This window comes from Halichoerus grypus, chromosome 11 (genome assembly GCF_964656455.1).
Source record: "Halichoerus grypus chromosome 11, mHalGry1.hap1.1, whole genome shotgun sequence".
In the NCBI taxonomy this organism is placed as follows: Eukaryota; Metazoa; Chordata; class Mammalia; order Carnivora; family Phocidae; genus Halichoerus; species Halichoerus grypus.
In genome coordinates this window covers 88,386,614-88,400,829 of record NC_135722.1, presented here as the reverse complement: position 1 = coordinate 88,400,829, position 14,216 = coordinate 88,386,614, and the positions used below count along the sequence as shown (strand labels likewise).

Here is a 14,216-nt window from a genome sequence, read left to right as displayed (position 1 = left end):
TTGATGTTTCTATATCTTAGTTTGCCTTTTTATAAAATGATAAAGAGAACAAGGCTTATATTGTAAGTTTATTGTGAAGATGACATATGGAAACATAGAGTTTAGATGTAATTAGCATTCAATAAATCTTAGCTATCATTATTATTAATCATCCCAACAAGATTTTCTTGTATAAGAGATTTTGTATTATCGAGTTATTTGGACCTCCATAGCATCATTTTCTGCTTATTTTCAGTCAATGGAAAGCTTTAAGAGAACTCTTTTAATATAAAAAGGCTTCTAAATCCTTATCCTCTGTCCTATTAAGCTGTAAGAAAAAATTAGATTATCTTTTATCAAGTTTTTAGAATGGATTACATTGTGCCACTCAATGTGACCTGTGCAAACATAATATAGAAACTGCATTGATCAACGACAACTTTCCAAGAACCATAATGGCCTTACATCTTGGTCACTTCGGGCCCAAAGACATAATTTTAAAATGGGGAAACCAGTTAACGACTGCCTCCTGCACTCTACTCATTTTCATTTAAAAAAAAAAGGTGTGGGGGGGGGGAAGCTACCATAAGCAGAATTGAAACCTGCAAAGCAAGTTAATTAATATATAAGGCTAACGTGTAGGTTCTTAATTGTCTAATGTAATATGACCCGGAGCAGCCCAAACTCCCTTCACATTCTCTTAAAATTTTCCCTGATAAGAACTCTGTCCCATCCGTATCTCACCAACGTTTTCATTTCCAAATGGCCCTGTGCTGCAAAGTCATCTACCAGCTTCTTTTCTGAGGGCTTGAGTCTTTAGACCACCCCTCATCCACTTCACTTGAAGAGTCACAGTATCTAAAAGCCTGTTGACTGTCTCTTCACAAGGAACTGGTTGTCAGAGGTCACAAGATGTATATTCTGTTCCTGAACTGAGGACAGCTGTAGGTGCTATCTACTGGTCTCTGGTCAGCCCTCCAACCCATTCACCATACTGCAGCCAGCGGCATTATTTAAACACAAATTCTTCTCTAGTTACCTTCTGTAAAACCTTAAATGTTTAAGAGAAACAAACCATTGCATATATATACCACCTCTTCTTTATCCATTCATCAATTGATAGATAATTGGGCTGTTTCCATATCTTGGCTTTTGTAAATAATTCTGTTATAAGCATAGGGATGCATGTATCCCTTGGAATTAGTCTTTTTGTATTCTTTGGGTAAATACCAAGTAGTGTGATTGCTGGATTGTAGACTAGTTCTATTTTTAACTTTTTAAAAAAAGTTTTATTTATTTATTTATTTATTTATTTATTTATTTATTTATTTATTTGTCAGAGAAGGAGAGAACACAAGCAGGGGGAGCATCAGGCAGAGGGAGAAGCCGGCTCCCCACTGAGCAGGGAGCCCAACACTGGACTTGATCCCAGGACCCTGGGATCATGACCTGAGCTAAAGGTAGATGCTTAACCAACTGAGCCACCCAGGCGTCCCTATTTTTAACTGTTTGAGGAACCTCCATACTGTTTTCCACAGTGGCTGTACTAGTTTGCATTCCCACTAACAGTACCCAAGGGTTCCCTCTGCTCCACATCTTCACCAACGCCTGTTATTTCTTGTGCTGTTGATTTTAGCCATTCTGACAGGTAAGGTGATATTGTAGTTTTGATTTGCACTTCCCTGATGATAAGTGATGTTGAGCACCTTCTCATGGCATATACATATGTATATACATCTATATATATAATAGAATATTATTCAGCCACGAAAAAGAATGTAATCATGCCATTTGCAACAACATGGATGGAGCTAGGCGGTATAATACTAAGTGAAATAAGTCAGTCAGACAAAGACAAATACATATGATTTCATTCATATGTAGAATTTAAGAAACAAAACAAACTAGCAAAGGGGAAAAAAGAGACAAATAAAAACCAGGCTCTTAACTATTGAAAACAAACTTAGGGTTACCAGAAGGGAGGTGGATGGGGAGATGGGAGAAATAGGTGATGGGGATTAAGAAGTGCACTTTTTTGCGATGAGCACTGGGTGATATATGGAATTGTTGAATCACTATATGGGACACCTGATATCAGCTTCATTTTGGTAGAGTTCATCCCTCACTCCAGCCAGACAAGCTATATTTTTGTTTCTTGACTACACTACCAAGAACATTTATACACGCTACTCCTTCCTCCTAGAATGTTCTTTCCACTATTCCCTTCATTTTTGGCTCAGGAAGTTCTGACATCCTTTGTCTAGCTCAGGTCTTGTTTGGGTCCTTTAGTCATATGAAGTCATAGTACCAATCCCAATATTTAATTATGTATTTATCATTCCAAGTATTTAATCAATACATTAATATTCTCTCTCTCTAGGATATAAATCCCGGGAGAACAGAGATTATTTGTTTTACTCTTTGTTGCATCCCTGATGCTTAGCACATGGTCAGCCCTCACAAAAAAACTGAATGAAAGCCTTTTTATTTTTATTCATTCTGTTTCATATATGTATATATATATATATATATATGAATATATGTAAATACAAATTTTAATTTAAACATTAAATCACATTAATTTGTACCTTTCATCATTAATCATCTTTACCAAAATAAAAATAAAAATTATCCAAGAGCATAATTTTCTTGGAATATTACCAATGTCAAAGTCTTTAACAAAGTATGACCCTCTCGGGGTGCCTGGGTGGCTCAGTCGTTAAGCGTCTGCCTTCGGCTCAGGTCACGATCCCAGCGTCCTGGGATCGAGCCCCGCATCGGGCTCCCTGCTCCGCGGGAAGCCTGCTTCTCCCTCTCCCACTCCTCCTGCTTGTGTTCCCTCTCTCGCTGTGTCTCTCTCTGTCAAATAAATAAATAAAATCTTTAAAAAAAAAAAAAAAAACAAAGTATGACCCTCTCTGTGAGATCTTCCCTGGCAACTATTTATAAAACCTAAATTCCTACCTCAACATTTTGTATTCTCTTCATCCAACTTTAATTTTTCCCCTATTATTTGTTGACATTAAAATAAGTTTAAGTGTTTGCCTAGATTACAGTCTGTCTCCCACCACCAGAGTGTTAGCTCTGTGAGGAAGGACATTTTGACTTTTTTGCTCACAACTATATTGCCAGGGCCTAGAATAAAGCTTAGAACGTGTTAAGAACTTGATAACTATTACTTATCAAATATATCTCAACTCACTACAAGACCCATCAGTTCTGGTGCTAATATCTTCTCAACAAAATCATATATGTCCTAAGGCTTCATAGATGGTGTTGTTCAATACAGTAGCCACCTGCCACATGTGTTATTGAGCACTAAAATGTGACTGGCCCAAACTGAGATGTGCTGCAAGTATAAAATATATAATGAATTTCAAACAATTAGTACAAAGGAAAGAATGCAAAATATCTCCTGAATAATTTTATACTGATTACATGTTAAAGTGATAGTATTTTGGAGATACTGAGTTCGAGAAAATATATTATTATAATAAAGTTCACCCATCTCTTTTTTATTTTTTTATTAGGTTACTAGAGAATTTAAAATTACAAATATGGCTTACGTTATATCTCTGTTGGAGAGTGCTGTTCTTGAATATAGTATTCTAATATCTAAAAATGGTTTGGGGGAGGAATGTTAGTATGCAAATCAAAGAGTAAAGAGCCCAATTTCTTTATCATCTTTGAAGGAATTCGTATTATTTACATGTGAGGAATAAAGATTTTAGAAGTGAATTCCCTTTTATATGGGGTATGAATCTCTTTTTCAGGCATGAAGCAAAGGAATTTTGGTAGAACTCAGAGTGGACTGGGGATCCTAAACTCAGGTTATGGTAAAAGGATTATTTATTTGTTCATTTCTGGCATGTAATCATTATTTGGATTTTCTCAGGTTTGATAGAATTCACAAAAGAGACTGACCTGGGCTGTCTTAGGTTTGTATTATTCTAATTATGTTTCACAGTTATACTCCTCCTGAAAAGATGCATGTAGGTTCATTAGAGGTGGTATCTCCACTTTGTAGTCTGGACTAAAAAGCTTATTTTCTCATGCGCCACTCATCTAAAAAGAATAGATTATATCAAAGAAGGAAACACCTATTCAAACTTATCTGTATGGCATGATTGAGTGTCCATGGAACTAGTCTGATATACCTGACATACTCACCCCATTTGTGAAGAAATTTTTATGCTGGTCAGTAGGGTTTTAGGGGGATAAGATGTTTGTTTCTTTAGATTTATTTACTTACTTGACAGTAAGAGAGTACGGGAGAGTGGGGGGGGAGGGGCAGAGGGAGAGGGAGAGAGAATCTCCAGTAGACTCCCTGCTGAGTGCGGAGTCCAACATGGGGCTCATTCCCAGGACCCTGAGATCATGACCTGAGCCGAAATCAAGAGACAGCCGCTTAACGGACTCAGCCACCCAGGTGCCCCTAAGGGGATAAAATGTTGACCCTATCTTTGAGAGGTGTATAGATTAGTGAAGAAGATGACACATGAACAGTTAATTTCAACAACATGTGGTAAATTCTCTGATAAAGAGAAACACTGGATGCAATTGGCACAGAAAAAAAAGAAAGAAAGAAAGAAAGAAAGAAAGAAAGAACCAGACTCAACTTGGTTAATGCCTGCGTGTGTGCACATGCATGTGCGCGTGTGTGCATGTGTGTGTGTGTATGTGTGTGTGTGTGTGTGGTGGGAGGTGGGAGAGATAGTAAAGGAGGAACTAATACTATATCTCCAATTACAAATCAATGTCATTGATTACTTAATCGTTCAACCGTCCTTGTTTATCACCATCTCATGACAGATAACTAGATTAGTTTGAAAGTGATCACTTCCTCCTTATCAGGACTTTCACTACAACTGTCCTGAATGGTTTGTGCTAACAAGGAGTAATGAGATCAAGGGGATAAGACGGCTATTATGAAGACTGTCTGCATTTCTTTACTTTCTAAGAAACTTTCTGCCATCAGAAAAGGGATGGTATCTTTCTTCCTTCACTCTGATGGCATGGTTCTCTGTGGTTCGTCAGCCAGCCATCCCTGTCCACCTGTACAATCCACTCAAGCACCCCTCTGAGCATCTGAGCAAATCCAAGATGGCTTCTTGAGAAAGCCTTGGTCTTGACTGCAGGATCCCCACAAGATGCGTCTTTGGAGGGGCTGGAATTTCTTTTATTTAGCTAAAAGAAGAGGGTAGGCTCCTAAAGTGCCTAATAAAATGCCCAAACTTTGTCATCCGCAGATCCAGTATCAGAAGTTTGTGGAAATTCCTTCAATCAGGAAGCAGCTATAGACTTGAGATGTAAATTAGTGAATTCCAACCCCTGTCCAAATCAAAGATAAATGAATTAGTATTCAAGGAGGAGTTCAAGGTCTTCTAAATATAATGTTCTATTTTGTTTTGTTTTGTTTACCAAATGGGATTATTCCAAAGCAACAGGCCCTACTCCCCTTCCCCAACACAAAATATCTTTTTCTAAGTTAAGTTTTTAGGTTATGTCCTTGGCTTGTACCCGGCAAGTAATAATACTTACTATTATTTTTACTTTACATTTTTCATGAAGCCATTGCTAAAGAGATAATACTTTGTGTAGTTCAATAACCTTTTTTGCATCCAAAAATTCATTTTAATTTAGAATCTGAAACAAAAATAGATTTTTATCTCATGAAAAACTATAACCCATTATGTTTCTTTAATTGCCTTGCCTGTCAGAAAGCCCAAGCAGAACTAATGTTCAAACAAAGCAACTGCATTCAGCCTAGGTCAGCATTTCCCAAAGGGTCCTCTATAGATCGCTACTACAAGCTGCTTTTCAAAAAAGAAAGTGTTTAATGGCCACAAGTGTGAGAAATGAGATTTACAATTCCATTAGCATATTAATAATTCCAAGAGGGACAACAATGATGTTTGAATTTGTTTTATCCAACCTTTCTTGAATGCATTTGATTACACAATTCTGTCTTTGCATAATACTTATTATTATGAAACCCACAAATTTGGGAAAGGCTGACCTACATCACTGATTCTTTTCTCTCCCTCTTCTGGAGATGTGTTTTCTTTCCCTACTTCTGCATCTACCTTTTACATATGCATTATAAGGCATAGATAATAAATTGTGAGGGTGGGCATGTCTGTGTGTGTATATATATATATATATATACATATATATATATATATATATACACACACAAACACACATATTCAGAAAGGTCCAACTTCTACTCTGTTCCTTTTTCTCCTAGCTCTATAGCTATTCTTTATTTATGTATTATGGTGTGTGTATTTATTATATAGAAGGTCTCAGTTTCAAATTGGCCTGCCTAGCAAATCTTTTCTCTGTTCCTGGCAGGATCTGTACATGAACAAGAGCCTTCTAGGGAAAACCCAAAGCCCTTCAGGAAGTGGTCTGTGATGATGTGATGTAGTAGCTGATGAGTTTCCTTCTGAGTCAGGGCTGCCACAAGGGGGTCCCCAGGAATTGACACCTCTCCAAAAAGATGTAAAGATGTTAGTGCTGAGGTCATGACCACTTCTACCTTTGTTAAGGGCCCTCGAGGGCTTTTCCCAAGTCACTGAAATGAAGAGAAGCCAAACCAGATTTCAGCCCAGGTCCTCCCCTTTCTCTGAATTCCCCCTCACTTCCCTGTTTTAATACTTCCTTGGAGTATCTTGGGTTGCCTGTTTTGGGTTTCACATGCTTCCACCGTGAAACGCACATCCCTGTGTACATCTAAAACAGCAACATAAAGATGGCCCCCTGGGTTCATTTTCCATTTTCTCCCACATCTTTTCATGAAAAGACTGGGTTGCAAGAATGCTTGAAGAATACCATATGCCTGGGTCAGCTGTAATAATGCTGCTTCACATGTTTATAGACCTTTAAGCTCTTCTGCCCTGTACAGATCTTCCTCAACTTACAAGGAGGTTAGGTCCCAACGAACCCATCGCAAGTTGAAAATGCCTTAAGTCAAAAATGCATCTAATACACCTAACCTATCCAGCAACGTAGCTTAGCCTCGCCTACCTTATAGGGACTCAGAAGGCTTACATGAGCCTAGACTTGGGCAAAATAATCTAACACAAAGTCTACTTTCTAGTCAAGTGTTGACTATCTCATGTAATTTATTGCAAACTCTATGGAAAGTGAAAACCAGAACAGTTGGATCGGTGCAGAATGGTTGTAATTGTATGGGTTGTTTACCCTGGTGATCACCTGGCTGACTGGGAGCTGCAGCTTTTTGCCCCTGCCCGGCATCCCGAGAGAGGATCTTACCACACAGATAGCTCACTAGGCCAGGAAAAGATCCGAATTCAAAATGTGAAGTACAGTTTCTACTGAACGCATATTGCTCTCACACCACTGCCAAGTTGAAAAATCGTAAGTTGAACAGTCATAAGTCAGGGATCGCCTAGACTTAGTCTCAATGTTTGCCTTCAGAGGTTCACTACTGCAGAGCCATGTTGAGCTGGTTCTTACAAAAAAAATACTCCCCTGCTGCTTCATAAGGACTCGAAGCTGCAGTAAAAGGATCCTAGGTCTCTTGACATTTAGTCAAAACCACACTTCATTCATGCAAAAATAACTTGCAGTTTGAAATAATCATTGCTCTGAAGTGAACTTGCATAGACACCTCTTTCTTTCACTAGCCTGCGTGGGTCTTAAGGGTAGAGGTTCAACTGACCAATCCCTGCATCTTTATGGCCTCGTAGAGTTCGGGGGCATGCTTTGTTCTTTAATAAGTATCTGTTGAGTAAATGAAGCACTAAGACTAGCAGTAGTTACTTGAGAAACAACAAAAGATTCATTCACTTGGGAAAGCAAAACCAGGGCACTAAAGATCTGGGTCACCCACTGCCATAGCAGGAAGTGCTTCCTCAAGTGAAACTTATATCCCACCCACTACAGGCAAAGTACACTTCTTGTGATTCTGCGCTCAGTGACTATGGAAGGCAGATGTCACCTGTCTGGACCCTGCATTCTGACAATGCCAGACAAACAAGAGATATGGAAAATTCCAGTCACATTTCTTTCAGGGCTTTTCGATGTTCCTGAGTCTGCTTCTAAGATTCAGAAACACTGGCCAGTTTCTCCTTTGATAGCTGCCGTCTGGAAATTTCTTACCTACAGAACAACTTGAGATCCTTGAGCTTCTTCTCTCTAGAATTCTACAGATAATTCTCGAGCCATCCATGCAAGCATTCTTCTTAGAAAGTCGGAGAGTTGGGCCCCGTGAAAGGCACTGAATGGCAATAGGCCTCCACTGAAACTGTTCTGGGTTCGGCAGAGGGGCTGACTGTCCATCCAATAGCGGGCACTGCTTCCTGAACTAAATCTACCATAAAAAAAAAAAAATAAATATTTCTAAAACCTTGGCTCAATAAACCGGAATCCTTTGGAGTGCTTATTAAAAGATTATATTTTAGCAGGGAAATCTGAATAAAATCTGTAGTTTAGTGACCAGTAATGTGCCATGGTTATGTGACAAATTGACATTAGGCTTCTGGGTATACACCCCAAATAACTGAAAGCAGAGACCCAAACAGATATTTGTGCATCACATTCGTAACAGCACTGCTCACAATAGCCAAAAGCAGAAGCAACCCAAGTATTAATAAAGTGATAATAGATATATACTACCTTTCATATGTAGATACTTTCATATATATATATATACACATCACAGATTATTATTCTGCCTTAAGAAAGAAGGAAATTGTGTCACATGCTACAACATGGATGCACCTTGAAGACAGGATGCTAAATGAAATAAGCCAGTCACAAAACAAATATTGTATGATCCCGCTTACATAAGGTACCTAGAGGAGTCAAATTCACAGAGGCAGAAAGCAGAAGGGTGGTGTCCAGGGTGGGGATGGTGAGAATGGGGAGTCTTCATTTAATGGGTACTGAGTTTCAGTTTGGGAAGATGAAAATGCTCAGAAGACAGATGGTGGTGATAATTACACAACCATGAATGTGTTTAATGCCACTAAACTATACATTCAAAAATGCTTAAGTGGCAAATTTTATGTTATGAATATTTTACCACAACTTTAAAAAAAAAGAAGGAAAGTAACAGGGGCGCCGGGGTGGCATCCGACTTTTGATTTCAGTTCAGGTCATGATCTCGGGGTCGTGGGATTGAGCCTTGCATCGGGCTCCTTGCTCAGTGTGGAGTCTGCTTGTCCCTCTCCCTCTCCCTCTGCTCCCCCTGTTCTCTCTTTCTCTCAAATAAATAAATAAATTTAAAAATAAATTTAAAAATAAAGTAACAAGGGAAATGGGATAAAGGCTATACTGAATTCTCAATATTATCTTTGCAACTTTTTTGTAAATCTAAAATTATTTCCCCCCCAAAAAAAGTTTATTTTAAAAAAATTAAAAAAAAAACATAAAAACGCTACTAGATTATTGTATGAACACCACTACCAACAAGAAAAATATATTTCTGGTCTCTACACTAAACTATATGAAATCTCTCTGGAGTTAGGGGTGAGGGGTAAGTAGCCTCATTTTTAATAAGTTCTAAAATGTAAGAACAACTATTTTTTAAGACATTCCTAACAACTGGTTTAAAAATTCTCTTCTTTCTTCCTGCCTCTTTTAGTCAGTGATAGAGTCAAATCTATAGCAGAATTCTGGAGCAACCAATGTTTTCTGTGGGTGCTGCTTTCTCACTGTACTTTGGTCAGTCTGCGGGCCCAACATGGGCCACTGGGATCATCTGTAACCCCGGAACTAGGGGGTTGCCAGGTGTCTCCCCCTTCCCTGGATCTTTTCTCCATGGCTCCTGCTTTCCCTCCACTTCCACTCTCAAGCTTGTGAAAAGGGCTCCATTCCTGAGAAACTTAGTAACCGTGGGCTGATTGGGTCATGACCAAGCTTATTTCTCTCTCTCTTTCCTTACCACTTTCAATGACCCCTTTCAACAAGGGTCAGAGCCAGATTTGTAACTGAATACAAGAACAACAAACAGGAAAAGGGGACAAGAGCATCAAGTCATGCCGGATCGCTTTAAAGCCTTCTTGTTCTGATGCTGCACTCAATAAAAAGAAAGAAAGAGGCTGCCATGATGGTGATGAGCGGGTTCAGCAGAGAGCTCCGAGGCCAGAGAGCAGGTACAGGTTCCTCCGTAAAATCCATGTCACTTCACCGCTCAGTGCCTCAGTTTGCCTCTTATAAAATAACAGACGAGAGAAACTCTGAGGGTTTCGGCAGTTTTGAAACTCTGTGATGGAACAAAACAAAACCATCCTGACCTGAAGTATTTGAATGGCCACCCTCCTCGGGGATGAAACTTGCATTTTTTGCGGCTCAAAAGTTTTGAAGAGAGATCTGGCACTGGGGTGACTCACACTAAAGCTTCCGAAAGCATGAAGATCGTATAACCCAGTCAAATGGTCCAGCTCCTCTGGGAGGGAGGAGTGTTGAGAGGAGAGAGGAAAATGGCGTCTGAGAGACATTCAGAGGTGACTCCGTTCTTAAATACGTGTGAATGGCCCCTGTCCTATTGCTGATTATGTGTTGAAGAAAAGGAAACTGGGACAAGAAGTTAGGTGTTCCAAGAAATGCCAGGGAGGAGTGGGGGGACACTTATGTCCCCATGCTCTCTCCTCCCTTTTCTCTGGCCCAGGAATTTCTGATTCTTTTTGCAAGCAAAAACTCCCTTGGAGACTCTCCAGACTTTGGTTCAGCTGGTCCAATCTTTGGAACTTTGGAATCGGGCGCTGTGAGATTTGTAGGCAGTAGGCTTGCTGGTCAAGGTCAGAAGTGTGAGTATTTAATAAAGTCTGACAACTATCGATCCAGTTGTGATAAATAGTGGCCCAAAGCCATTCTGAGCAGCAGAGAGCACCTTTAGCTTAGTGTGGAAAGAGGGAAACAGGCAAACTGTGAGCTGACGCAGGGAGGCCAAAGGAGAGTGGGCCCAGAGAGCAGTGCAAAATTCTCAGGAGGAGGGGCTCCCTTTGCTGGGGTTGCCCTTCCTAGGACGAGCCCAACAACGTCCAGGCAGAGTGACTGCGTTAGGTATTCCCAGATTCTCCTTCGTGGGCGCTAGGGTCCAGAAAGCTTATGCAGTGCCACTGGCCTACCGGAATTTTGCTTACATTTCCTCCTGTTGCTTTGGTTCTCTTTTTAGAATTATAAGATCATTCTGCCCTGTATGTGGACTCCTAATTTCATTATTGTTGCTACTGAGGCAGCTATGATGATTGGTGGATTTCTTTGGGCCTCGGAGGAGGGACCGGGGATGCTTTCACAGTTACTAATAGGGTAATCTTAGGAGTGCCTGCACATGGGGCCAACCATCTGTGGCTAAAGAGAGTGGCTGAGCCTGGGGAAAGAAGCAGGCAGCTGTGACCAATGGATGGAAGGCCTCAGCACACCCCTTTGCAGGAACTTCTACAGATTTCCCAACCTAAACAGACCCCACGAAAAAAAGGCTCAGCCCACAGGCCGAGAAGGGACAGCCAGAAGCCCTATAAAAAGGTGTGAGCTCTCACAGGGCAGAGTTAAAGCCTTGTCTGCCTGTTTTGCACGTCAGACATGGGGCAGTAGCTTGAGTGATGGGCATACCCAGTAATGTCCTCCTTGCCACCCCACCACAGGTATGCCTAGTGACCTCAGCCAAGTTGCCTAACCTCTCTCATGGCATTAGATTCTCCATCTAGGAAACAAAGTTTGAAACACCCCATTCTAAGTGAGGGAACCTGGAACACTGCAGATGTCCATTTCTCTCTTCTTCTGAGTGAACCTTAATAGTTGTCTTCCTGAAAAAAAAAAAAAAATTAAATGAATAATTTCTTCTTGTCACCAGCCATCTTTTGCAGAGTTAGGGGGAAAATAATTCCCTTGCCATGCACCTTTCTTGTGTCGCTGACTCACTGTGTATCCCGAATCCAGTCTTCTGCTCCTTGCCTCAATTTCCTGGTCTGTGAAAAAAAAAAAAAAAAATCTCCGCCTCCTCCCACCCTCTGTTCAACCAAACAAAAGTCCCTTGAGCCACCCCCACACCATCCAGTCCAGGACCTCACATCTTCTCCTAAATGCGAACGCCTTCTACCTGCTCCTTGCGTCGGGGGTTATCAGGTTCCTGACACTGAGGGTTCCATGCCCCGGGCAATGTCATTTCGAGTTTACTGAGCATAACTTTTGTAATGAAGATGAGACCCAGATAATCCTGCCCACAACACAATTACTATCTAATCCTGTCCCTATCAAGGGTTACTCTTCCCTTTTGAGTCACAAGGAATCCTTGTAACATGAAAAATACAAATTTGAAAACCCTATCAGAAATACCACCACGCGTACCACCCACCTCAACCAGGCTGCCGGGGTGGCGAGTTCTCGCCTGGGCTTAGATGCTGACGTCTGCGGGACTCCGCCCGGCAGCTCAGAAGCAGTCATACTTTTAGAGCAGAGAGGTGGCTCGGAGAGCCTATTTATATAATCATTTTGTAAACACTGTTGCGCGGGATGGGGCTCAGGGTAAATGTTCACCGGGTAAGCCATTTTCTTGGTTATTGTGATCGGTGGTAGAGAAATCGCCAAGGGTGCATATAAACCACCAATCTTTCTCGCCGCGTTTGCGTGTCTGAAATGCACCCTCAGACCCCTCCCCCCTGGAAACTCAGCCGTGCCCCTCCGCCCCCTCCTGGAAGCGGGGCGCTGGGGGGAGCGGTGGCAGCCCGAGCAAGCCCCTCCCCCCCGCCCCCGTGAAGGAGTGCGGAGTGCCCCCCACTCCCTCGGTGCAGAGCGCACCGACCTGCCGCACCGCCTGCAGACTGATGGCTGTTGATCTTATCGCGGGCCGGCAGGGAGGTGGAGTGCATGTGTCAGGGGGTTCGTGCCTGTTCATCATTGTGGTTGCCCCGAAGTGGAGCAGACAAGGTAACACTTGAAGCCATTTTTGCAGAGAATTGCACAAACATCGGTGGCTCGGGAGAGTGAGTGGTTCCACTTCAGATCAAGAAAAACACCCACAGAATTTGGCGCAGACGGCGAGAGAAACACCGCAAACACACAGCAACCGACACGCGCGCGCGCACACACACCAAAACAGAGTTAAACCCAAAGTCCCCGGAGCGAGAGGAAGTGCTCATGCACCAACAAAGAAGCAACAACTGGAAAGGAAAGATTGGTTTGGTTGCAGAAGAATCTAGGGACGGAGCTGGTACTGCAGACGTGTGGAAGCCAAACGGCTTTCTTTGAGGGGGGCCGTTCTGAGAGAGGGGGAAAAAAAAACAAACCAACCCTGACTGTTCTCAGGGCTTGAAACTGAACGTTTTTACTTCGGAGAACTGGCAACGATTTCTTTCTGAAGGTGAGGGTGGATGGAGCAAAGAAAGGCCAAATTTGGGGCTTCGAGGAGGCAATGGACATTTTCAATCTGCCAAGCGGTCCAGAGGGGCAGGAACTGACAATGTCGATAATTCGTACGATTACTCTTATATAAGTAGGATTTTTGTATAAAGATTGTGTATAAAGAAGGTGTTTTTTTTTTCCCCTCCGAGTAGAAAGGTAAATCATGACCTGATTAAGGACGCCTTTGACACATCGAAATTCGTGCCACAGTGACCACTGTGCCCTCCTTGATTTGGCAAACCCAATACCAAAGTGAATAAGACAAACCTTGTGCCTTTCTCCTCTAGTTTGTTCCCTAGCAGAGGGAGCAGACATTAAAGAAACAAGCACTGAAATATATAATTATAAATTGTAATTAGTGTTTTAGAGAAAGAACCTGTGGTGCTTTGAGAATATTTTTACCCAGAAGTTTGAGCCTGTTCAATAAGCATTTTAAAGCAATCATTATGTGCATAATTGTAGTGATATATAGAAATGTCTGAAATCTGATCCTTACTTTCCAGTAGTTCAAAACCCTCTAAGGAATCCAGGCATGTTGATACATCAATAATAATATTTGAAAGAAGAAATGAGAGATTTTCCTTAAGTTATTTTATTTTATTTTATTTTTTTTTTAAAGATTTTATTTATTTATTTGACAGAGAGAGACACAGCGAGAGAGGGAATACAAGCAGGGGGAATGGGAGAGGGAGAAGCAGGCTTCCCGCGGAGCAGGGAGCCCGATGCGGGGCTCGATCCCAGGACCCTGGGATCATGACCTGAGCCAAAGGCAGACGCTTAACGACTGAGCCACCCAGGCGCCCCTCCTTAAGTTATTTTAAAAGCTACAGTTTTTTTTCCCTAGAAAATGGCGTGATTATGCT

At 41.5% G+C, this 14,216-nt stretch overlaps 1 long non-coding RNA gene across 2 annotated transcripts; it reads right to left on the bottom strand.

Annotated features, from left to right (window-relative positions):
* Nucleotides 1-3,509: 3,509 nt before the first annotated feature.
* On the bottom strand, nucleotides 3,510-12,347 carry LOC144379541 (uncharacterized). Of its 2 annotated transcripts, none has more exons than XR_013442701.1 (3): nucleotides 11,631-12,347; nucleotides 8,110-8,320; nucleotides 3,510-5,310 (listed from the first exon to the last, which is right to left on the bottom strand). It is a non-coding gene; the product is annotated as an uncharacterized LOC144379541 (long non-coding RNA). The 2 variants fall into 2 exon arrangements; XR_013442702.1 differs by having other exon boundaries at nucleotides 11,700-12,347.
* Nucleotides 12,348-14,216: the final 1,869 nt, after the last annotated feature.